The sequence below is a fragment of the Canis aureus genome, chromosome 4 (assembly GCF_053574225.1).
Source record: "Canis aureus isolate CA01 chromosome 4, VMU_Caureus_v.1.0, whole genome shotgun sequence".
NCBI lineage: Eukaryota > Metazoa > Chordata > Mammalia > Carnivora > Canidae > Canis > Canis aureus.
Window position 1 is genome coordinate 34,404,863 of NC_135614.1, and position 25,295 is coordinate 34,430,157.

The 25,295-nt window shown below is 35.0% G+C and overlaps 1 protein-coding gene and 1 non-coding gene across 12 annotated transcripts in view; both read left to right on the top strand.

Annotated features, from left to right (window-relative positions):
- The window catches only part of CCSER2 (coiled-coil serine rich protein 2), a 186,032-nt gene that overhangs the window by 59,084 nt on the left and 101,653 nt on the right, over positions 1-25,295 (top strand). The window contains exon 1 of one of the 11 annotated variants that reach the window (XM_077895241.1): positions 8,235-8,313. The exons of the other annotated variants lie outside the window; for them this stretch is intronic. The gene's annotated coding sequence lies outside the window, so the exon portion shown is untranslated. Of the gene's footprint in view, positions 1-8,234; positions 8,314-25,295 lie in introns of those variants that run through there. 11 annotated transcript variants of the gene reach the window in all.
- On the top strand, positions 22,037-22,143 carry LOC144313148 (U6 spliceosomal RNA). The gene has a single exon (XR_013378874.1). It is a non-coding gene; the product is annotated as a U6 spliceosomal RNA (small nuclear RNA).

Consider the following 25,295-nt stretch of genomic DNA (forward strand, 5'->3'; position numbering starts at 1 on the left):
AGAGATCGTGACTTGAGCCAAAATCAAGTCGGATGCTTAACCAACTGAGCCACCCATCTGCCCCAGCAGCTGATAATTTTAAATCATCACATACGGTGCTTTTATTTTGGGAAGGATTTTTATAGGATACCTAGAAGTTTCTGAACCAGATAATCCTTGAAAGTGCCTAGCTTTGTTTTTCTGTTTTATCAGCCTTATCTTCACACAGAAGACAAGTTTAACCTCTTAAAATAGTTTTTTTTTGGGGGGAAGATGCTTGCGTGGCTCACTCAGTTAAGTGTCCGACTCTTCATTTTGGCTCAGGTTATGATCTCGTAGTTGCAGGGGTGAGCCCTGTGCCAAGCTCTGTGCTTAGTGTGGAGTCTGCTTCAGATTCTGTCTCCCTCTCTCTGTCACTCTCTCTTTCTCAAATAAATAAATAAAATCTTAAAAAAATATATATATATTTTTTATTTTAAAGTGTATATTTAAATTTTGACTTGAATGCTTTTGGTGCACCAATATGTAGTTGTGCATTCACTTTTCATGATACCACACTTTATTCCACATTTCTCTACCTATGATTTAGTAAGGGAACAACTAGCTAGATTTGGGTTTCTACTTCAGTGACTCACATTGCTAGACTTTGCTGAGACTTAAATGTGTGCTGAATATCATAAATGTTCTTAGATATAGTTTAGGGGAATAGGAGTTCTCTACTGAATTTTAAATTTTTCTGTAGTTGAAAATGTAGGAGAGGAATATCAAATCTGGCTTGTGTTTGCTTCATTTGGTTTTACTGTGAATTTTAGAGGAACTCTCAGGAAGTTTTAAATTATTCTCTAATTTTTGTGGTCTTACTCTTATTTAATTTTGCCAGCAGTACTTTTACTTAAGGGAGAGACTGGGGGTGTTTTAATCTTTTTAAAGTGTATTCACATAAATTATCTCAGGGGTGGTCTTGTCTCCATGTTGCTTGGTTTTCACCCTGTTTAACTGTCTTTCACATTACTGTCAGACTGTTTTCATTAAACTCCAGTGAGATCATGTTGCTGCTGCTGCTTTAAATTTGTATCTGTGTTCAGGGGCTGCATCCATATACAAAGACCATTTGAGTTTATTTACAGTTCTCTAATGCTCCTATTCTCTGCCTTTGCCTAAGCTTTTCTATAGCCTAGCATGCCTCTTCCCTCTTCCCTCTTCCTCTGCCTATCAAGTCTGTTCACCTCCTAAGGCTTCAGACTTCCCCTCATGCCCTTTCCAGAAGGGTTAACTGTTCAGTCATGAGACCCTATAGCACTTTTTCACTCATATTCTGGTTTTCTATTTTTCTTTTTCCTGTTAGATGGTAAAGACTGCCTCTTTTCATCTAGTTTTGCCCTAATCTGACTTAATATATGTAGGAACAATGTAAATTATTTTTTCCAATTAGAATTAACTACTCTGTCCTCTCTTCTAACCGTACTGCATCTTCCTACTCCTAGCTTTAGCAACTTTATTTTGCCTTGAGGTATATAGCTTTTTATTGGTCTCCCCACCTATACTGAAGTACTTTGGAAGGCAAGAACCGGTCCGTCTCCTTTTTTTTTTTTTAATTAAAGATTTTTATTTATCCATTCATGAGAGATACAGAGAGAGGCAGAGGAAGAAGCAGGCTCCCTGCGGGGAGCGCAATGTGGGACTTGATCCCAGGACCCTGGCGTCATGCCCGAGCCAAAGGTAGAAGCTCAACCACTGAGCCATCCAGGAGTCCCTGGACTATGTCTTATTCACTTTTCTTCCTATCTTGAGGTAGAACTTGCTATTGTGAAGTGAAATGAGTACCCTAGATAAGTGAAGTGCCAGTGATGTGAGTTACATATATAAACTTTTTAATTTACTTTTGTAAAATTTTCATTTTCTGGTATTTGTACCCCCCCACCCCCCACTCCCAGAGGTTTTACCATAGATTTTGTGTCACTATTAAGCTCCTTGTTATTTATGTTTAAATTCTATTGTTTAAGTTTAGAATAAAGTCTCAGATTTTGGCCTGTGGCCCATATGCTGTTTGCATGGCTAAACTTTTGACCTCATTCATGTTTGTCTTTTCTTCTTAATAGATTTAAGAATTAATAGATTTCTTGAGATCTTTCATCATTCATTCATATTTATAAGATGATGATAAGAGGTTGGGATAAATGGTATTGATAATATTTACAAATGATCCAGAGACCATTTGTACATAATAAAAAGTGACAGCGTATAGTACAAATGATTTTATTTTTCTTTGAACCCTTTGAGAGTAAATTGCCTACCTACTGCCCCATCACTCTCAGATTCTTTAATGAAAATTTCTGAGAAACAGGAACATTCTCCTATGTAACCATAGTATGACCTTTCAGATCGTGATACTAACGTTAATACATGACTACTCTCTAATCTTCAGATGCCACTCAGGTTTTTCCAGTTGACTAATAATATCTTCTATTAGCAAAGAGATCCACGTTAGAATCACATGTTGGTTTTGGTTGTTGTGGTCTTTCTTTAGTCTTCCGGCCAATGTGTAGCTGACTTCTGTGTCCTTTTCTGCTAGATCTGTCATTCTTTGAGCAGTTTTTGCTTTCTTGTACAAAACATTTCTAGTTTCGCCTTACACTTTTTCTGCCCTAGTCCTGTAATCAGCCATTTCTCTAAAAGCCTTGGTTCCTTTTAAGGGAAAATGCTGTTTTTGATGCCAAATTCTGGGAGCTAGGTATACTCCTGCTGTTGAAAAGCTGCTGCTTCCAGGCATCTTCAGTCGACCAAGAACTAGGGAATATAAATGTGTGTGTTGACTTATATACATACACATTTACACCAATATTTGTTTCTACATTATCTTTATGTATTGAAAACCATGAGTTCATATTAATACCTCCAATTCCAGTCCAATGCCACAGGGTTCATTATAGTTTTCCCTTTTCTATATATATATATACTTTTTTAATAATTTATTTTTTATTGGTGTTCAATTTGCCAACATACAGAATAACACCCAGTGCTCATCCCGTCAAGTGCCCCCCTCAGTGCCCGTCACCCATTCACCCCCACCCCCTGCCCTCCTCCCCTTCCACCACCCCTAGTTCGTTTCCCAGAGTTAGGAGTCTTTATGATTTGTGACCTCCCTTCTCTGATGCTGATATACCTGACTTCTGTTATCGTTAAAATATTTACTTATTTGATCTCTTCCCCTGTGTAATGGATTTCTATTCTTTGCCACCACTTCCTCTTTCCCATTTATATCTTTCTCATCCTACTTGGGCTCTGAAGCCCTAAGTGGGTCACCACCATGCATGGATAATGTCTCTATTCTGTTTGGGCTCTGACTTACTACATCAAGCCATCCCCCACATATTTCTGCTTAAATTCTCATATCTCATACCAGGCCAACCTCCAGCCTCAGATGCCCCCTTTTCACCCATCTTTACTCCTGATGTGCTCAACCCCTGATATGCTAGGCCAACCTGAGCATGGATACTCTTTTCACATTACTCAGGTTCCAATTCCCCATGTTCACTGCTGCTCTGTATGTATGTCTTCCTTAGCTTGCTCAGTCTCTGACTCCTCATGCCTTACTCCTCCACCCCCAATCCTACCTGCCCATTTGAAAGAATATTTATGAAGATGCTCTTGGACATCTTAATCTTAATAATACAGTGCAGTATAAACATTTCCAGATCTATACATGTATCTGTTTTATTATCAAAGCTAATGACAACAAATTCATAAAAATCATGGAAAATGCTTCTATATGTAGCAAATTTTATAGAATCTGTTTTATTTTATGTGATTAAAATGGAAATTTGGGTGTAGAAGTGCCAAGAGAGCTAAAAGCTTCATTTTTCAAACACTGGTTACATTCAAAGTTTGACATGAACTGCTCTGATTTTTAGGAAATGTGAATTAGATTATCATAATGTTCAGTAAACTTATAATCAATGAGGAAAGTGCACAGTGTTTTGTGTTGGAAGGTTATTTGAGAATCTGGGATCAACTCAACCGTTAAGATTAAAGAGGCATTTATTGCAAAACTGTTTCAAAGAGGAAAAATAATATTTATTTGGAAAAAATATAGCACATATAATACTATCTTTGTTGTGTGTTGTAGCAGTAAAGAACTACATAATTGCTATTCTTTAAAAGAAGAATAGGATTCATTATTAAGGATGCTAGGCATTCTGATTTTTATTGTTTTTGTAATCAGATTCAGACTTTAATTAAAAACACATTTATAAATCTATAGGTGTATTAGTTTGTTCTTATTGCTGTGACAAGTCACCAAAAATCTTGATAGGTTAAAACAACACAAACTTATTGTACTGTTTTAGGACCCAGGCTCTCAGTGGACTGAAAAAAAAAATGGTAGGCGAGGCAGTGTTCCTTTTGAAAGCTCTAGAGGAGAATTTCTTTCCTTGTCTTTCTAGCCCCAAGGCTGCACACATTGCTTGGCTCATAGCCCCTTCCATCTACGGAGCTACAATGGTAGGTTGAGTCTCACATCATGTTACTGTAACCTTGTCTCTCTTCCATATAAGGACCCTTGTGATTACGTTGGGCCCAATTGGATAATCCAGACTGCCCCTATTTTAAGGTCTCCTCCTTAGCAATAGTAATTCATTTGTAACCTTAGTTCTTCTTTGCCATGTAATCTAACATTCACAGGTTCCAGGGATTAAGATATGGACATCTTTGAGGGGGCCATTATGCTTCTGCATAACATGACTGGAGACATACTTTTGAGTTTTTTAAAAAATAATATGGTTATTAATTTAAAGAAATTATTCATTTGACGTTGATAAATTTAGCTCTTGTACTATAAATAAAATAGTTAAGTTTAAGCACAGTTTAGCAAAACTCATTTTTTTTCAGTTTAAGTTATTCTAAACTGATGGCATAGTTATTGAAGTGGCCTTCACCAAGGTCTGTCATCACTGAAGCTAATCATAGGTTTTATTAGCTGGAAATATTGGAATATTTTTATTCTTAGTATTTGCTATCTTCCAATAAGTGGAAATAACTCACAATAGCTTGTGTGTGTGTGTGTATGTGTATGTGTTTGTATTTTCTGTAAATTGACGTGGAATTTAAAGATTACTGATTTCTAAGAGAGGCAACTAAGAGGATAATGGAATTATTGGTCTGTTAGATATTTTCAATTCAATTTTTAGGAAGAATTGTTTATAGAAATGACTTGAATACAGTGTCCAGTACTGTAAAATAAGTGTAACACGAATTAGCACAGTGTATAATAGTCTTTATTTGCTAACAGTGCACATGATAAATGTGTCTATTTGATATTATTGATTGCTTTACATCAATAGCTGCCTTAAATAACGACAGATCTAGATTTCTTCTGAGATAAAAGCATTTTTTGTTATTTATTCATTTTTGTTTTGTTCCTGTGGACTATTTTCATTCCTTTGATTGTTTAATTGTCCTGCATTTCCATTGTGTTTCTGTTGACATGTATCTATTCAGCATGCTAAGTGTGCTGCACCATGATTTTTTATTTTTACAAATAAAGGAGGATGGGATTACTTTTTAACTCCCAGTTTTTGTTTTCTTGGACATTGGATCTACATATATTGTGACAATTTATACATTCTGAATTTTCATTTTAGACCTATTGGTCATACTGATCACAATGGAGATTGTATACTACCCTTTCCTACCCTTTATTATTCAGTTTTATGAGATTTTGCATTTGTTTTCATTCATCTTCTTGGCTTTTATATATAGAAAAATTAGATACTCTGGAATTGAGGACGTAGAGATCATTTACTCTTATCCACTCATTTTATAGGTAATGATACTGAAACCTAGAAAAGCTAAGTCACACAATCCCTTAAGAAACACAGAGGAATTAAAACTTGGAATAAATTGGCTCCCAGTTTATTATCTCTACTGTACTATGTGGGACCATAAATTTATACTGGGTTTCTTTAAGGTAAAGAAGTAGATGTTTACCGTTGTATTCTGTTTTCTCTTTGTTATTAAATGTCTGCCTTTTGGAAAATTGTTTCTTTTCAGTCTTACTCGAGAATACCTTTTTTTGACAATCAAAACATTCAGATTAATTGCTTCTCCTCTTGTCTCTGCACCAAACTATAGCAGACTAGAATAAAAAGGGGAAAGACTAATCTATGGTTGGTTCATTCGTTTGTTCAGCATGTGTTTTTAATTTCCACTATGTGCTCTGTACTCTGGTTATGAGACATACATATTAATAGAGACAGTTACTGCCTCAACAGGAGCTTTAAGATCCAAATTAAGAGAGGAGATAAACTTAATTTTGACCATTAAAGGAAGATTCCATGTATGCTTTTAATTAATGCTTGCTAACTCATTTTGAGTTCAGAGTTTGGGGAAGTTTGTAAGGCACTTCAAAAAAAGCTTCTTTATGAGTTTAAAATGAAAAGAGAACAGTTTTTATTTTTTGCATTTAATTTCTGTGTTCTGTTTCTTTGGGATATATTAATAGGGGCCAGTAAAGCTGTAGCCTGCAGGTTGCCTATTTTTGTAAATAAAGTTTTATTGCAGTGCAACCATGCCTTTTAATTTACATATAGTATATGTCTGCTTTCATGCTGCTATGGCAGGATTGAATAGTTGCATCAGACTGTATTGCCCGCAAACCTAAAAAAAGTACAATTTGGTCATCTTTGTTTTTTTGTTTGTTTTGTTTTTTAAGATTTTATTTATTTATATATTTTAGGGATGGGGGTAGGGTGACAAGCAGACTCTGCACTGAGAGTAGCAGAGTCCGATGCGAGGCTCGATCCCATGACTCTGAGATTATGACCTGAGCTGAAATCGAGAGTTGGATGCTTGACTGACTGAACCATCCAGGCACCCCTACTATTTTGGCTTTTAAAAAAGTTTGTTGACTCCTGCTTTAGAATACTACAAAAAATTTTAAAGATTCAGAAATTAAATTTTCAAACTAAATGTAAGTCTGTGTAAACTCTTTAGGCATTCACTTTTATTTCTGTTGTCATTCCTAGCACCATTCTTTCTCTGGTCCTCATGAGTCCATCCAACATATTTGAGTGACTGTTAGGTGCAGGATATTGAGGATGTGTTGATCAGGGAGCTAGAGCTTTTATTTTAGTGGTGCTAGCGTCCTAATGAGGCAGATGTAGTTGTAATACTTAGCTTAGTAACTATCTTCGGTTATTAAGTGGGGAAAGATCTACAGAGGAGAATTGCAAAGTATGAAAGTATGTAATTGGAAAGCATGGTGTAGTGTGGGTGTTAGATAAGGCATTTTTTGGAAATGATATTTAGGTTAAGTTGCCCTAGGGCTAAAAGGGTATGCATAGTTACAAGTATGTTATGTGTTTTAGTAAACAGCATGTGGGAAGGCTTTGGGGCAGGAAGGGATTAAGGAATGTTTGAGGAACTATGAGAAGGCTACTTACTGTAGCTTGAGCACTGACACAGAAGGGAGGAGCGGCAGGAGAGGAGGCTATAAGTACAGAGCTCTTATGGAGCTCAAAGGATTTGATCTTTGTCCTAAAAATTAAAAGGGAATTCTGGGAGGATTTTAAGCTTGAAAGGGACATAATTTGATTTACATTTAAAAAATATTCTTTATGAAGATTGAATTAGAAGGGAACTAGAAAAGATGCTGGAAGTTATTGTTCCCGAAAGGATGGTAGTAGCTTGTGCTAAAGTGGAAAAATGGAGATCTAGAGAGATGGGTGATTTTGAAAACAGGTTTAGAGGGTACAGTTGGCAAAATTGCATTATTTGTTGAGTGTAGGGGAGAATAGTAGTGTTAACCTCCTCACTTTTAGAAATTCTGACTAATATTGTTGGTTCTATTCATTCTGCCAAAATTATCCTGAATTGTTGGTTTGACTTGTTATTTTTCTCTTAGTTTTCCCATTACTTATAATGTCAAATCTATACTCCTTTGACTGGTTCTTTGTGGGTTGTTATCATCTTATGCTGGTCTGTCTAGTTGCTTTTAACCTCCTGTTATGTTGGAGAATATACTTGAATATACTGGATATTTCATCATCTCTCATCACTCTTAGGTTTCTGGCACTAAATAAGGGCTTAATATATTCTTGTTGAAATTGGTGCTATAATGACAAGCCATTTAATTTGAGATAAATAGAAAAACTAAAGGTGCTGTTTAATACTACTCAGTATTTTCCCATTCATACTGTGACATAACCTATTTACAAAGTAAGTTTCTAAGGTACCACGTGTCATAATAGCAAGGTACAAGTAACTAAAAATGTGACATTAGCACAGACGTCATAGTGGAGGGACAGCTTACAGAAAGTTGAGACCGTCTTAATATAGGTAAATGAAAATTTCAAACTGATACTTTCAGCTATGCTGTGATAGAGAATACAGAATTTGAACACATAGAAGGATCCAACTCATTTTTTGTTTTTTGTTTTGTTTTTACAGATAAGGGGACAAAATGAGATGAGGAAACTAAATTTCTTTTAATTTATATATATTTTTTGTCAAACTAGTAAATCTTCCATTTGCATTTAATTATTGTTGTAGGTTCTTTTTTGACCTGTTAATGTAACTTTTATATATGAAAAAGTTTAAATTTAACAAATATAGTTGTGGTGACCCTTGAAACATATTTTTCTTCACTCTTTATTATTTCTTAGAGATTGTTTATTACCATCTGAAGTTAAATTTACTAGTTATGTATTGAACTTTTACTGTGTTCCAGGCATACTGTTAAGTGCTGAAGATACTGATACGGATAAGGCTGTCTTTGTCCTTAGTGAATACAAAGTCTAGTATGATTGGCAGATATAAGTAATCATAGTGTAATTTTATAACTGATATGCACGCTATGATTAGTATGCATGTGGTCTCAAAATAATGCAGAAGGGAGTTTTAACTCTGTGTGTTCAGGTTTCAGTGAGCTGAGTTTCAAAAAATGAATATAAAATTGACCAGTTGGCCAAGGAAAAGAGAGGGGTGAGCATTCATTTTAGGCATAGAAAGAGGCATATTAAACTCCCTTTGATGTAATGTGCAAAACAAAACAAAACAAAAATCTGATGCCCAGCTAAAAGTGAGCACTCACTAATGCTGTAAGTTGAATGGTTTTAAGGACAGAAAATTGAATCTCAAAGAAGGAAATTCAGAATACTGAAGGAGTTGGGGCCATTAAATACATTAATTTTTCCATCATCCAACAAGAGTACTACACTAAATCATTACTGCATTTGGCATTTCAATTTGTTAAACATTGTTATGATTTTCTTAAATCAACATTTTTAAATAGAACCTCCAAGGTGCTGGATGGTGAGTCAAAAGACCACAAGAGAAACAAAGAGAACTTTTCCACTCACAGGCCCTGGAGAAAGTATACTCCTTGCCTTGAGGCACCACATAGGAAGATCAAGGCAGAAAGAGTGAGGAACTGGGGCACATGCCTTTATTAGGGTCTGTGAGTTAGAGGGCTTTAGGGTTCCTGGGCTAAGGTGGATTGCCCAGTTAGACCCAGTCAAGGGTTTTGGTAAGCTTCTCAGGGGTTTTGCCTATGGGCCACACAAGGGGAAGGTGTTGGGAGGCAAGGAGCTTAAATTTGCTTGTGACTGTGAGCTGTTATCTAGGGTTTATACTTGCACAAGGGATTAAGATCAGTTTAAGGCCCTTGCTGACAGTTTGTTTGAAAAATGTATGCTGAGGCAGCAATATGATGGAATAGCTCAGCTAAACTGTCAACAAACATACATGTTAACTGAAATCTGCCACCCACCATGATAATCAGTGTGGCTAAAATTACTCATCTGAAACCTGCAAAGGCTAAAGTAAATTTTAAAAAGGTTTTAAGTCAAGCAGAACTTGACTTGGATTTTTCGCCCAGGTGTGCAGTGTATTATAAGATTGGCAGGGTAGGGGATCCCTGGGTGGCGCAGCGGTTTGGCGCCTGCCTTTGGCCCAGGGCACGATCCTGGAGACCTGGGATCGAATCCCACATCGGGCTCCCGGTGCATGGAGCCTGCTTCTCCCTCTGCCTGTGTCTGCGCCTCTCTCTCTCTCTCTGTGACTATCATAAATAAATAAAAAAAATTAAAAAAAAAAAAAAAGATTGGCAGGGTAGAGACAGTTATCCGCCTCCACCAGAAATACCACACAAGTCACATACTGACTCTCTTTCCTTTTCAGTTGGGAATGTGCTTATGTGTTGGCCTTTCTTTCAGCCCTGGGAAGTATCACAGAATGGAGGGAACAGATACTTAAACTATGAAGTTTTCAGGCAATGGGAATAGGATTGGATTTAAAACAGAAGAAACTGAAATAAGTCTTATTATAGAATTTAAAGAAACAGTGTATTAGTTTACTCTAGCTGTTTTAACAAATTACCACAAACCTAGTGTCTTAAAACAATACTCATTTATTATCTCATAGTTCTGTAGGTAGGAAGTCAGACACAGATCTCCATGGGATAAAATCAAGTTGTCAGCAGGGCTGTGTTCTTTTTGGAGGTTCTAGGGGAGAATCCTTTTTTTTTTTTTTTTTTTAACTTTTTCCATTTTAAGCAGCTGCCGTTTAATGATGCTTCCCTCCCCACTTTCTCCATCTTTAAAGCCAGCAACATTGCATCTCTTTGATCATTCTTCCTCTGCCTCTCTTCTGCCTTCCTCTGATTACAGTGGACCTATGTAGATAATCCAGGATAAAATCCCTATTTTAAGGTCAGCTCACTGGCAGCCATAATTCCACCTGCAACCTTAATTCCTCTTTTGCTGTGTAACCTAACATATTCACAGGGGTTATTCCAGGAATTATTCTCCTTATCAGGAAAATTATTTCATTTCTCTGGAATTCCTATTTTTATTGCAGTAGAATTCTTAAAAATATTTCATGAGAAATCATAATTTCAGCATGGAGATCCCAAAATGAAACAGTGAGTAGTCATTTGTCATCTGGAGCTCTTAGATTTGTGACCCTGTATACTGTGTTTATTTTTTTAAGGTGTTCCTGGGAATTAAGGTAGGTTTGTTCCTGGGAAGGATGGAAGAAAATCTAAGATAAGTGTGTCTTGAGAGCAAAAGAAATTTATAAAGCATTGAGCTATAGCTGAAGTTTTTTCTTTCTAGTTACATAATTCACAGGGAATACAATGATGGTCATTTAATTTTTTTTTTTTTAAGATTTTTGTGTCATTGTCTTTGTAAAGAATTTGAGTAGACATGTCAATAGAGCCTTGTTGTTCTAGTCTCTTAGTCTGGGAACAAGCTCTATTTTAAGGAAATTTCTTCTGTAAAATATTTGTATTGTAGTGATATTTTACAAGCTTATTTAAACTTGGTCACTGTCATCACCTCTGGCCATTTGAGTTTTCTTTGGGGTTAGACTGTCTTAACCTTTATTTCTGGAAGAGTCTTGTAGAAGTATTATATCTGAAGTCGCTCTGAGCAGAAATTTTTCAGTGTTCTGATGGGAGTGAGAGAAAAGGAAAAACACTGCTTTAGAAGTTACTGGGGCTAAGTATTAGTTTGGATTTATTTATTTTTGCTCACTATATTTTGGGTATCTGTGATATTATTACAAACTAAAATTTTTCAAGCCTTCTTAAATGATCCATTATCCTTTTCAAATCTGGAAAATTTCCTTTTCTTTTTTTTACTATTTTATCCCTTCCATTGTTTCTGTGCCCTTTTCCTAGAACTTCTAATAGTTGATTATTATATCCTGTTTCTCTATTTCTGCTCATTCTTCATTCATTTTTTTAACTTTTTTTTTCTTTTGTCCTTTATCCTTCTGAGGGTAGTCTTCTAGAGTCTTATCTTCTGGCTCTTCTGTTAAGTTTTATTTAGATCAGGCAGTTACTTAATTTTTTATACAAAGTTTCAGACATAGTCAAACCTAGAGAGAAGAGCCAAGGGGGTTCACTATATCAGGTATTCAACTTAAAGGATGATCAAAATCATGGCCTTTTTTCACTTACATCTGTATTTACCCACTCCTCTCCCCAAATGGGGTTGAGTGAGTCTTACACACATCATGATTTATGTGGTAATGTAATATAAAATATTTACATGTAAATGTACATTTGTACATTTATATGTAGGTATTTCAGTATGCCTTAATAATTAGTTATTTCTGAATGTTTTACTAATAGATAAGGACTCTTATTCAGACATAGCTAAATTTCATTATTGTACCTCTAAAAATTAAGTCATTTCTTAATATCATTAAGATCCCAGTAAATGTTCAATTTTTAGTAAACTTTTGAGTTTTAGATTTATAAAATTATTGCTGATATACCTGTATATCCCACATCTCCTATTCCCTTTTTAGCATATTACATTAATATGACATATTTGTCACATTAATGAACCAATATTGATATCTCATTAGTCAGTCCATATTATTTAGATATTCTTCATTTTCCCCTCCTTTCTCTGTTCTATGATTCCTTCCAGGATACTGTATTAGAATTAGTAGTCATGTCTCCTTTAGACCCCTCTTGGTTGTGACAGTCTCAGACTTTCCTTGATTTTGATGACCTTGAAAGAAGAATTTTGAAGAATACTAGTAGTCAGATATTTTCTAGAATGTTGCCTGACTGGGATTTATTTCATGCTTTCCTTATGATTAGATTGGGGAAATATGTTTTTGGATAGAAGACCAAGATGGAAAGGGACTTCTCTCATTTGTCACTTGCTTATTTATTCCATCATTTCTTTACATTAGTATGGACTTATATATTTTATACTTTTGGTTCTAATTTGTACCCGTATCATTGTATTTTTTTTGTGACTTTGGTTTTGGGTAACTTTTTCTGTTTTTAAACTTTCTGGCATTACAAGATGTTCCAAACTCCCCTTGTATTTTTTTCTGCCTCAGTATTAGAATCAGCCCTTTCTCCAAAGAGCCTTAGATTCATTCTTTCTTTCTTTCTTTCTTTCTTTCTTTCTTTCTTTTTCTTTCTTTCTTTCTTTCTTTCTCTTTCTTTCTTTGTTTCTTTTTTTTTTTTTTTTAGATTTATTTATTTTAGAAAGTGCATGAGCAGGGGGAGGGACAGAAGGTGAGAGTCCCAAGTAGACTCCCTGCTGAGCATGGAGCCCAGCGTGGGGGGCTTGATATCAGGATTCTGAGACATGACCTGAGCTGAAATCAAAGATCAGACACTCAACCAGCTGAGCTACCTGGGCACCCAAAGAGCCTGCTTCTAATTGGATAATTGTATTAGAAATGAAAATTTGCATCTGAGGTGTGTGGCAATGAAGGTTTGGGTTCTAGATTTTGTCAGCTGAAAGAGGAGATATATGTGTGCTAACCTGTATATATACACCTATCTATAAATATTTCTGTATGTAACCATTTACATTTTGAGCTAAACATGATTTCACATTACCATGCACATTACGATGTGCATCATTCTTGCTTTTTCCCCTAGCTTGTTTGAAACCTCCCACTCCAAGAGAAGGAAAACTGCTTACCTTCAATCATCCATTTGTATAATAATTCAATTCTAGTATATATGTATAGTCATTTCAGAGTTGTTAATTTATACCTCTACAGGAAACACCTTTATCAACTAGAGTACAGTGCTTATAGAATTTCATAGCCTTTAGTCTTAGACTCCGTTTCTGAAGTTACTTAGGTCAGCACCTTATACCACTCATCCCCTTCAGTGAGTTGTTTCATACACTTGTAATAAATACATTTAGATGTTTGTTACATTCTATACTTCCTCCAGAGATCCTGACTCCTGAAAGAATTTTAAATAAATTTGGATGCATTAAGGTTTACTCCTTGTGCTGTAAAGTTCAGTGGATTTGGACAAATGCTTTATGTTTTGTATTCACCATTGCAGTATCATAAAGAGTAATTTCACCATCCTAAAATGTTCCCTATACTTCATCTGTTTACTCCTCTCCGCAGTGAGCCCCTGGCAAACACTGATCAATCTCTGTAATTTTGCCTTTTAAAGAATGTCATATAATTAAAATCATACAATATATAGCTTTTTCATACTGGCAATATGCATTAAAGATTCACGCATGCCTCTTTGTGGCTTGATACCTCATTTTTTAAACTGATAAATTATATTACATTGTATGAACGTACCACAGTTTGTTTATCCATTCATCTATCAAAGGAAATGTTGCTTGCTTCCAGTTTTTGGCTATTATCAATAAAGCTGCCATAAATATCCACATGTAGGTATTTCTGGGAACAGATGTTTCTTTAAATCACTTGGGAAAATACCAAGGAGTGCAGTTGCTTGATCATATGGTAAGGCTATGTTTAAAAGCCTTATTTGAAAGAAATTGTCCAATTATTTTACACAGTAGCTGTACAAAATTGCATTCCCACTAACAGAGTTCCAGTTGCTCTGCATTCTTATCAGCAGTTGTTATTGTCAGTGTTTTGAATTTTAGGCATTTTATAGGTGTCCAGTGGTATCTCATTGTTTTTAAAATTGCAATTCCCTAATAATAATGCTGAGCATCTTTTCATATGCTTATTTGTCATCTATATATCTTTGGTAAAGTGTCAGTTTAGATCCATTGCCCATTTTTTAATTGACTTGTTTTCTTATTGTTGAGTTTTAAGAATTCTCTGTATATTTTGGATATAAATCTTTTATCAGATATATGTTTTACAAATATTTTCTCCTAGTTTGTGCCTTGTCTTTTCATTCTCTTAAAAGTGTCTTTCACAGAGCAGAAGTTTTAATAAATTCCAGCTTATCAGTGTTTTCTTTCAAAGATAATGCTATTGGTATTGTAATTAAAAATCATTATTAAACCCAACCAAGGTCATGTAGGTTTTCTACTTTAAGAAGTTTTATAGTCTTGTACTTTACATTTTTGTCTGTGATCCATTTTGAGTTAATTTCTGTTTAATACTTGTATTTGGGTTAATTTTCTTTCATATAATTTTTTTTTTAATTTTTTTTTATTTTTATTTATTTATTTTTTTATTTATTTATGATAGGCACACAGTGAGAGAGAGAGAGGCAGAGACACAGGCAGAGGGAGAAGCAGGCTCCATGCACCGGGAGCCCGATGTGGGATTCGATCCCGGGTCTCCAGGATCGCGCCCTGGGCCAAAGGCAGGCGCCAAACCGCTGCGCCACCCAGGGATCCCCTCTTTCATATAATTTTAAGAGTTGCAGCACAGTTTGTTGAAAAGACTGTCCTTTCTATGTTGAATTGTCCCTCCCTCTTTGTCGGAATCAGTTGAGTATATTTGTGTGGGTCTACTTCTGAGTTTTATTTTGTTGATCTGTGTGTCTATTCTTTAGCCAATAACATGCTGTATTATTGTGTGGTTTTGTTTTACAGTAAGTAAGTCTTGTGTTGTGTAACAAAGAATTCAGCTGGCTTTTGTATACAGTTTGTGCATGGGAACCAGTGTACACCTTTGGAATTTCACAAGTGGTAGGAGTGTTTTGTTCATGATGGCCTTGATAGTTAATGCTAATGAGGTGACTCAGGATGGGGGTAAACAATACAAGAAAAACCACACCAGTGATTATAGGGTTAGGCCATTTAGCCATGTGGTATTAGTCTGACCTCTGAGGAGCAGAGGAAGTGGGCTGGAGATTAACTTTAGTATATGGCCAGTAATTTGATCAGTTGTATCTCTCTAATGAAACTTCAATAAAAACTTTGGACACTGAATCACAGATGAGCATCCCTGGCTACCAATATTCTGCATATTGTTAATCATCACTATACCAAGGAAATGACCTGTTTTGACTCCACAGAGAGAGAACTACAGAAGCTTTGCATTTGGGATCATCCCAGACTTTGCTCTATGTGTCTCTTCTTTTGGCTGGGCATGATTTATACACTTTTGCTGTAATAAAACTGTAATTGTAAACTATATTGCCTTCCTGAATTATGTGAGTTGTTCTAGTGAATCATTGAACCTGAGGGAGTACTGGGAACCTCTGGATTTGTAGCCAGCCGATTATTCTAGGGCTGGGCAACCCGTGAGTTTTAGCTGGCAGTGTCTGAATTAAGGTCAGCCTTTGGAAGACTATACTTTTAACCTATGAAGTTTGTTTTAACTCTGATTAGCTAGCATGAAAAGACATTGGAGTTTGTGTCATTACCCTGACTCACTGAAACCTGTAGTTTGAGAAGAGAAAGGATGAAGGGGCAAAAGAGTGAGGAATTTTTTATTTTTCAGTGGCTATATATATTCACTCATGATATGAAACTGCAGCTGTGCTGTGATCCATCAGTAAAGGCAAAAGTTATGGAATGGAATTTAGAAATGATGATAGATTCAACTCCCAATGAGATGGCTCACAGATACATACGTAAGAAAGAAACTAAACATACAATTCCCTGATTACTGTTATATGTAATGGCTAAAATGAAAGTAATGTAGAGTTCTGGAGCTGATTCTGATGCTGAGCTTAGATTTCAGTCCGTTTGAACTACAATCAGTAGTCTTGAAGCCACCTGCAATGGGAACAATTATCCTAGGACAACAGACAGCATTGCTATGACCCCTGGTTACTGGAAAATTAGTCCTGTTGGAGGGAGGGAAAAACCAAGAAACTTCTGAAACCAGTGGTTATAGGGCCAAGGGGTTGTCTCATTTTGTGGATCTGTTCATCGTCAGTTTCTTGAAGAATTTTTACTGAAATGGGTTGGACTAATTTAGGGGTAGTATCTTTGGTTTTGAATGCTATAGAGTGGAAGAGAATGCTTGGGTGATATAGAACCCACAGCTCACTATGTAACAGTCACAAATTGCAATATACAGTGGGTGATTCCCAAGGGAGCAGGTATCCTGGTAGACTGGATAAAAGCTCCTGTGAAGTTTGTTCACATGAGAAGAGAGAAAGTCTTTCCTCTATAAATGCCTACTGGAAAACCCCAGATGAAGTGCCTGTATACCTTACAGCAAGCCCTGCTGGACTCTCTTTATGGTGATTGGGATAATCATCTACTGAATGTATATCTCTTACCCAGATCATGGTACCTGCTAGGAGTAAGGGGGCCCTGTTTACATGGGCATCGCGTGTAAACATGCTGTAAATCCAAGCAGCTGTTCAAGAACCTTTGTTGTACTTGCTGTCTCGGTTTCCCTTATAGCTATTAAAGTCTCTAAAAACAAAGAAGAATCATTAATAAGAAAGGATGAGAAGACAGAAGGGGAGAGCCTGGAGACTTGTCCTTTCAGGGTGGATGTTTATTAGAAATGGGATGAATGTATCGAACATTGAGGAGGTTGAAGCAGAGTTGCCAGTCTAATACTATTGAACATTGAGTGTACCAGTGGGAGCCAGTGCTGGTTCCACGACCTTAAAAGGCCCTAAATAAGGCCACTCTCTATATATCCCAGTTTGGAAGAATGTAAAAGGTGAAAGGCAAAGATGCAAATGACCTGGAATCCCCTGGGACAGTGGTCTGGTAGATAAGTCAAAATGAAGATTGAAGTAGGGTCTGGGTCCCTTGGCTCCTAACACTTCCCCTCTGGGGACCTAAGGCCTTATATACACAAATAGGTAAAATGATGACTGGGTTTAAACAAGCCCTTTCTGGTACTCCTTAGCAGGAGCCGCGTATACTTCGGTATCAAAACTTGTAAATGATGTCCTAACTGTGGCTACTTTTAGACTGTGAGACTATAGTAATGTATGGATTGATGAGAAACTGGAGTGTTTAAATAAGCTTTATGTGAAATGATTGATTTCCTTTTCCTGAATGCTTTATGCAAAATAATATCATGCCTTACCTCATATTGTAAAACCAGAACTGCTTGGTGAGGCCTTAAATGAGAGAGGCTACTATTGGGGATACAACAGTTGATGGGATTCTCCTGTTCTGTGAATAATTCTACCACTGACAATATAATTATTGAAAACAGTTTGAGGACTTTTTTCCCTTTTTTTCCTACTTGAAATAGTTTCTCCCTGAGTGGTTAGTCCATGAACTTGATACATAGTTGGGTTTGTGTGTATAGTTCTACTTTGGATTTTTAGGGACTCATTTAAGCATTATTTATAATTGTGAGAAGATTGGAAACAGCCCAAATATCCAAATAGTATCTATTTTACATAAGAGCATAATATTATGGAGGCTAAGTAGTGGAAAGGATATGAATATATTTGTTTTTGTTTGAAATTTTTTAACTTACTTTTTTGTTACTTCAGTGATTTTAGAAAAAGTAAGCAAATATTGTGTATATTTACTTCCTTTCAATTTCTAAGCATATGTATTACGCTTTTATTGTTACAAGCAAATCTTTAATAAATAGCCTTGTCTTTCTGTATTTTGGGGGATAGATACTTAGAATTGTGATGTTGGACCAAAGGTTAAATGTGCAAGTAATTTTGTAAGATATTTGAGCAATAATTTTTAATTTCCAAAAGCTTTTTTTCCCCTTAGGTGAAATTCACATAACATAAATTTGACCATATTAAAACAAACATCTCAGTGACAGTACATTTGCAATATTGTGCAACCACCACTCTTGTCTAGTTTCAAGATGTTTTCATCACACGAAAGTAAACCTCCTACCCATTAAGTATTTACTTCCCATCTGCCCCTCCCCATCCTCTAGAAGCTTCCACTCTGCTTTCTGTATGTTAAATTTATCTATTTTGGATATTTAATATAAACAGAATCATATAATATGTGACCTTTTGTGTCTGGCTTCCTTTATTGCCAAGATGTTTTTGAGGATCATCCACATTGTAGCATGTATTGGTAGTATATTCTTTTTTAAAGCTGATTAATATCCATTATATATACATTCCATTCACCCGTTGATGGACACAGGGGTTGATTCTGTCTTTTGGCTATTGTGAATAGTGCAGATATGAACATGCATGTACATGTTTTTCTTTGAGTACCTGCTTTAATTTTGAGGGGCATGTACTTTGTACTAATTCTGTGTTTAATTTTTTGAAGAACTGCCAAACTTTTTATAGCAGCTGAATCATTTTATAAACCACCAGGAATGTATAAAGCTTTCAGTTTTCTATGTCCTTGACAATAGTTGTTTTCTGTTTTTTTCCTTTATTTTTTTTACCTTAAACATTTTTTTTTAAATTAAAGCCATCTTACTAGATGCTAAGTGGTATTTATTGTGGTTTGTATTTACATTTCCCAAATGAATAGTGATGTGTTAAGCATCTTTTCATGTGTTTGCTGGCTATTTATATATCTTTTTTCAGAGAAATGTGTATTTAAGTCCTTTACCCATTTTTTTAAAAAATGGTGCTTGTGTTTTTAATATATTCTGGATACTAGACACTTATCAGATGCACAATTTGCAAATATTTTCTCCTGTCATATAGGTTGTCTTTCCACTTTATTGATAATATCCTATGATATACAATTTTAATGAAGTCCAGTTTAATTTCGATGAAATCCAATTTATATTTTCTTTCATTGCTTTTGCTCTTAGTGTCATATCTTAGAAATGCAAAATCCAAAGTTACAAAGATTTACCTCTATGTTTTCTTCTAAACTTAACATGGTTTTAGTTCTTACATTTAGTTTGTTGACCCACTTAATTTTGTACAGATTATATGGTGTGAAGTAATGGTCCTTTAAAAAGGAATGGAGTACACATACAGGCTATAATGTGGATGATCCTCAACTTCCTTCTTTTGCACGTGGGTATTTACCCTCTCTCAGCACCATTTTTTAAAAATATTTTATTTATTTATTCATGAGAGACACACAGAGAGAGGCAGACACAGAGGCAGAGACACAAGCAGAGGGAGAAGCAGGCTCCCTGCAGGGAGCCTGATGTGGGACTCTATCCCAGTACTCCAGGATCATGCCCTGGGCCAAAGGCAGATGCTAAACTGCTGAGCCACCCAGGGATCCCCTCTCAGCACCATTTGTTGAGGAGAGGACTCTTTCCTTATTGAGGGATATTGGTACCCTTGTCAAAAATCAGTTGGCCAGAGATGTATACATTTATTTCTGTTCTCTCAGTTCTATTCTGTTGATTTGTATGTCTGTCATTTTGTCAGTATCACACTGTTTTGAATACTGTAGTAATCTGAAATCACATGTTTTTGATTAATCACAAAGATAAATCTTAAAAGAAGGAAGTATGAGTCTTTCAAATTTGTTTTATTTTTGAATATTGTTTTGATACTTGGGGCATCTCACATTTTCATTTGAATTTTAGAATCTGTTTTTCCATTTCTACAACAAAAGCCATTTGAATTTTGAAAGAGATTTCATTGAATCTATAGATTGATTAGTAGCTATTTTAATGTCAGTTCTTAGTTTATGAGCACAAATGTCTTTTCATTTATCTAGGATATCTAGGATATCTATCCTTTTTAATTTCTTTCAGCAATATTTTGTACTTTTCAGCATATCAGTCTTTTACTTCTTTGGCTAAACTTATTCTAGACATTTGTTTGTTTGTTTTTTGTGTGCCATTGTTATGGAATTGTTTTCTTAAATTTTTTGGATTGTTCCTCTTGGTGTATAGAAAAAAATAGGGGTTGATTTTTCAGTGTTGATATTGTACCCTGCAACGTTTTGCTGAGTTTATTATTAGCTCTAGTAGTTCTTTAGTGGATGTGATACATATATATATATATATATATATATATCATCCCAAAAATATATATGATATATATGTCAGATATATTATATGATACATATATGTAAATGATATATATAAGTAAAATCATGTCACATATATGGAAGTGATACATATTTATATGTAAAAAATCATGTCATCTGTGAAAAGAGATAGCTTTACTTTTCCAATTCAGATGCCTTTTAATTTAATTTTCTTGTGTAATTGTTTAGGCTAGAACCTTTAGAACATTGCTAAATAGCAGTGGTAAAAGCATACATCCTTTTTTGCTTCTGATTTTAGGAAAATAAACTTAAATAAACAGTCTTACTATCGAGTGTGTTAGGTGTGGATTTTTTATAAAGGTCCTTTATCATATTGAAAAAATTTCCATTATATTTCTGTATATTCTACTTTTCTGAATATTTTTGTTATGAAAGAATGATCAATTTTGTTGAATGCTATTTCTGCATTATTTGAGGTGATGCGGTTTTTTCCTTTCCTTCTATTAATGTGATATGTTATATTGGTTGATTTTCATATATGTAAGTATCCTTATATTCTTGGGATAAATCCCAGGCCTAAAATCTTTTTGCTATGGTGATTGGTTGAGTTTATTAGAATATATTTGTATTTTTATATCCATCTCGCAAGGATATTGGTTTATAGTTTTCTTGTAGTGTTTTTGTCTGGCATTTGTATTAGGGTAATTCTGGGCTCATGGAATGAGTTAGGAAATGTTATATTTTTTTGGAAAGTTTGAAAGGGAATGGTGTTAATTCTTTAAATTTTTGGTAGCATTCACGAGTTAAGCCATCTGATTTGGTAGTTTTTTTATTGGGAGATTTGTGAAGACTGATCATGTCTCTTGTTCTAAGTTTGTTCAGATTTTCTATTTTTTCTTGAGTCATTTTGGTACTTTCTATGTATCTACAAGTTTGTCCATTTATCTTAATTGTCTAATTTGTATACTGTTGTTCATAGTGTTCATAATATGCTCTTAAAATCCTTTTTGTTTTAGTAAGATTGGTAGTAATGTCCCCATTTTTGCTTCTGATTTTAGTTATTTTTGTTTTGTCTTTCTTTTTTTTGTCAGTCTAATTAATGGTTTGTTAGTATGGTTATTTTGCTTTACAAATAACCAACTTTTGGTTTCATTGATTTTTCTCTGTTTTCTGTTTTATTTTGTTCTGCACTAATCTTTCTCTTTTTTTTCCTCTGCTAATTTTGGGGTTTAGTTTTCTATTATCTTTCTAGATCCATACGCTGTAGTTAGATTATTGATTTTTATATTTTTATTCTCTTTTAAAAATTTATTTATTTATTTATTTATTTTTATTATCTTCTTAAGGTAGGCATTTGCTGCAAAAAAATTCACTTTGAGCTCTGTTTTTTAGCTCCATCCCATAAGTTTTGGTATTTTATATTTTTGCTCTGATTTTTCTCTAAGTATTTTCTGATTTCTTCTTTGATTTTTCTTTGATCAGTTGAATAAGGAATATGTTGTTGAGTGCTTGCTTCAGCAGCACATACATTAAAATTGGAGCGATATGGAGAAGATTAGCATGGCCCCTACACAAAGATAACATGCAAGTTTGTGAAACATTCCGTATTTTTAGTAAAAAAACTGTTGTAAAGTTCTTAACAAAATGCTTTGTTCAATCTCCATGTGTGTGAACTTTGCAGGTTTCTTTCTCTTATAATTTGTAATTTTATTACATTTGGACCAAGAAGATTTTCTTATGATTTCAGTTTTTAAAGAGTGATTGAGGATTATTTTGTGAAGAACATGTATCTTGGAGGAGAAAATGCCCTATGCACATGAAAATGTGTATTCTGCTTTTATAGGGTAAATTATTTTGTGTGTATACATATATATGTATGTTTATATAATTGAATTTTTATATATAACATGTAACATATATAAAAGTTATATATTTATAATAATTTGTATAAATATGTTGTATATATTTAAATATTATATATCTGTGTCTATACCTATATGTATACTTATCTTTCAGGTCCAGTTGGTTTATAGTATTGTTCAAGTTCTCTAGTTCCTTAACAATCTTCTGTCCAGATATTCTCTTCATTATTGAAAATGTATTATTGACATTTAAAGATATTATTGTAAAACCCTATTTCTCCCTTCAAATTTGTCAATCTTTGCTTTATATATTTTGCTCTGTTGATTGCTTCATACATGTCTGTAATTATACTTTCTTGATTAATTGATCTATTACCAATATAGAATATCTTTTTTTGTTTCTTGTAGTGATTCTTGACTTACAGTATTTTATCTGATATTAATGTAGCCACTCCAGCTGTCTTCTGGTTCCTGTTTGCATGTAACATATTTTTCATCCTTTTACTTTTTTTTCTCCTTGTCTATTTTTTTATAATAAATTTATTTTTTATTGGTGTTCAATTTACCAACATACAGAATAACACCCAGTGCTCATCCCGTCAAGTGCCCCGCTCCGTGCCCGTCACCCATTCACCCCCACCCCCCGCCCTCCTCCCCTTCCACCACCCCTAGTTCGTTTCCCAGAGTTAGGAGTCTTTATGTTCTATCTCCCTTTCTGATATTTCCCACACATTTCTTCTCCCTTCCCTTCTATTCCCTTTCACTATTATTTATATTCCCCAAATGAATGAGAACATACACTGTTTGTCCTTCTCCGATTGACTTACTTCACTCAGCATAATACCCTCCAGTTCCATCCAGGTTGAAGCAAATGGTGGGTATTTTTCGTTTCTAATGGCTGAGGAATATTCCATTGTATACATAAACCACATCTTCTTTATCCATTCATCTTTCGATGGACACCGAAGCTCCTTCCACAGTTTGGCTATTGTGGACATTGCTGCTATAAACATCGGGGTGCAGGTGTCTCGGCGTTTCATTGTATCTGAATCTTTGGGGTAAATCCCCAACAGTGCAATTGCTGGGTTGTAGGGCAGGTCTATTTTTAACTCGTTGAGGAACCTCCAGTTTTCCAGAGTGGCTGCTGCACCATTTCACATTCCCACCAACAGTGTAAGAGGGTTCCCTTTTCTCCGCATCCTCTCCAACATTTGTGGCTTTCTGCCTTGTTAATTTTCCCCATTCTTGGGGATCCCTGGGTGGCGCAGCGGTTTGGCGCCTGCCTTTGGCCCGGGGCACGATCCTGGAGACCCGGGATCGAATCCCACGTCAGGCTCCCGGTGCATGGGGCCTGCTTCTCCCTCTGCCTGTGTCTCTGCCTCTCTCTCTCTCTCTCTGTGTGACTACCATAAATTAAAAAAAAAAAAATTTTTCCCCCATTCTCACTGGTGTGAGGTGATATCTCATTGTGGTTTTGATTGTATTTCCCTGATGGCAAGTGATGTAGAGCATTTTCTCATGTGCATGTTGGCCATGTCTATGTCTTCCTCTGTGAGATTTCTGTTCATGTCTTTTGCCCATTTCATGATTGGATTGTTTGTTTCTTTGCTGTTGAGTTTAATAAGTTCTTTATAGATCTTGGAAACTAGCCCTTTATCTGATACGTCATTTGCAAATATCTTCTCCCATTCTGTAGGTTGTCTTTGAGTTTTGTTGACTGTATCCTTTGCTGTGCAAAAGCTTCTTATCTTGATGAAGTCCCAATAGTTCATTTTTGCTTTTGTTTCTTTTGCCTTCCTGGATGTATCTTGCAAGAATTTACTGTGGCTGAGTTCAAAAAGAGAGTTAGAACAAATTATTTTAAGATTTGTGTGGAATCAGAAAAGACCCTGAATAGCCAGGGGAATTTTAAAAAAGAAAACCGTATCTGAGGGCATCACAGTGCCAGATTTCAGGTTGTACTACAAAGCTGTGGTCATCAAGACAGTGTGGTACTGGCACAAAAACAGACACATAGATCAATGGAACAGAATAGAGAACCCAGAAGTGGACCCTGAACTTTATGGGCAACTAATATTCAATAAAGGAGGAAAGACTATCCATTGGAAGAAAGACAGTCTCTTCAATAAATGGTGCTGGGAAAATTGGACATCCACATGCAGAAGAATGAAACTAGACCACTCTCTTTCACCAAACACAAAGATAAACTCAAAATGGATGAAAGATCTAAATGTGAGACAAGATTCCTTCATCCTTTTACCTTTAACCTATATGTGTCTTTAGATACAATGTGAGTCTAAGGTGACTATATTGACTATAGAGTTGGAATTTAAAAAAAAATTTTTAACCACACTGATAGTCTCTGTGTGGTTTAAACTATTTGGAGTATTTAATCCATTTACATTTACAGTTGTCACAGATAAAGAATGATTTTGTTATTTCATTTTGCTATTTTATTTCTGCATGTCTTGTACTTTTGCTTATTTTCCTCAATTGCTACTTTTTTGAGTTTAATTGATTTTTTGCAATATATCATTTTAATTCTCTTCTAATTTTAAAAATTTTATCTAAAATATTTTTTGTGTTACTTAGGAATTAAGATGAAAATCCTAAATTTATGACAATGTAGTTTGAATTGATACAAACTTAACTTCAGTAGTATATAAAAACTCTGCTCCTATACAATTTTGTTCCCCTTTTCTTCATGTTATTGTCACAGATTATATCATAATACATTGTATACCCATTAACATTTAATTCTTGTTTTATGTATTTGTCCCTTAGCAATCTTTGTAAGGCAAGCCTACTAGTTACAAATTTTGCTTTTTGTTTTTACTTTGTGAATAACGTGTTCACTGTTTTTTTTTTTTTTTTTTTTTTTTTAAATGTGTAATCTCGTAAT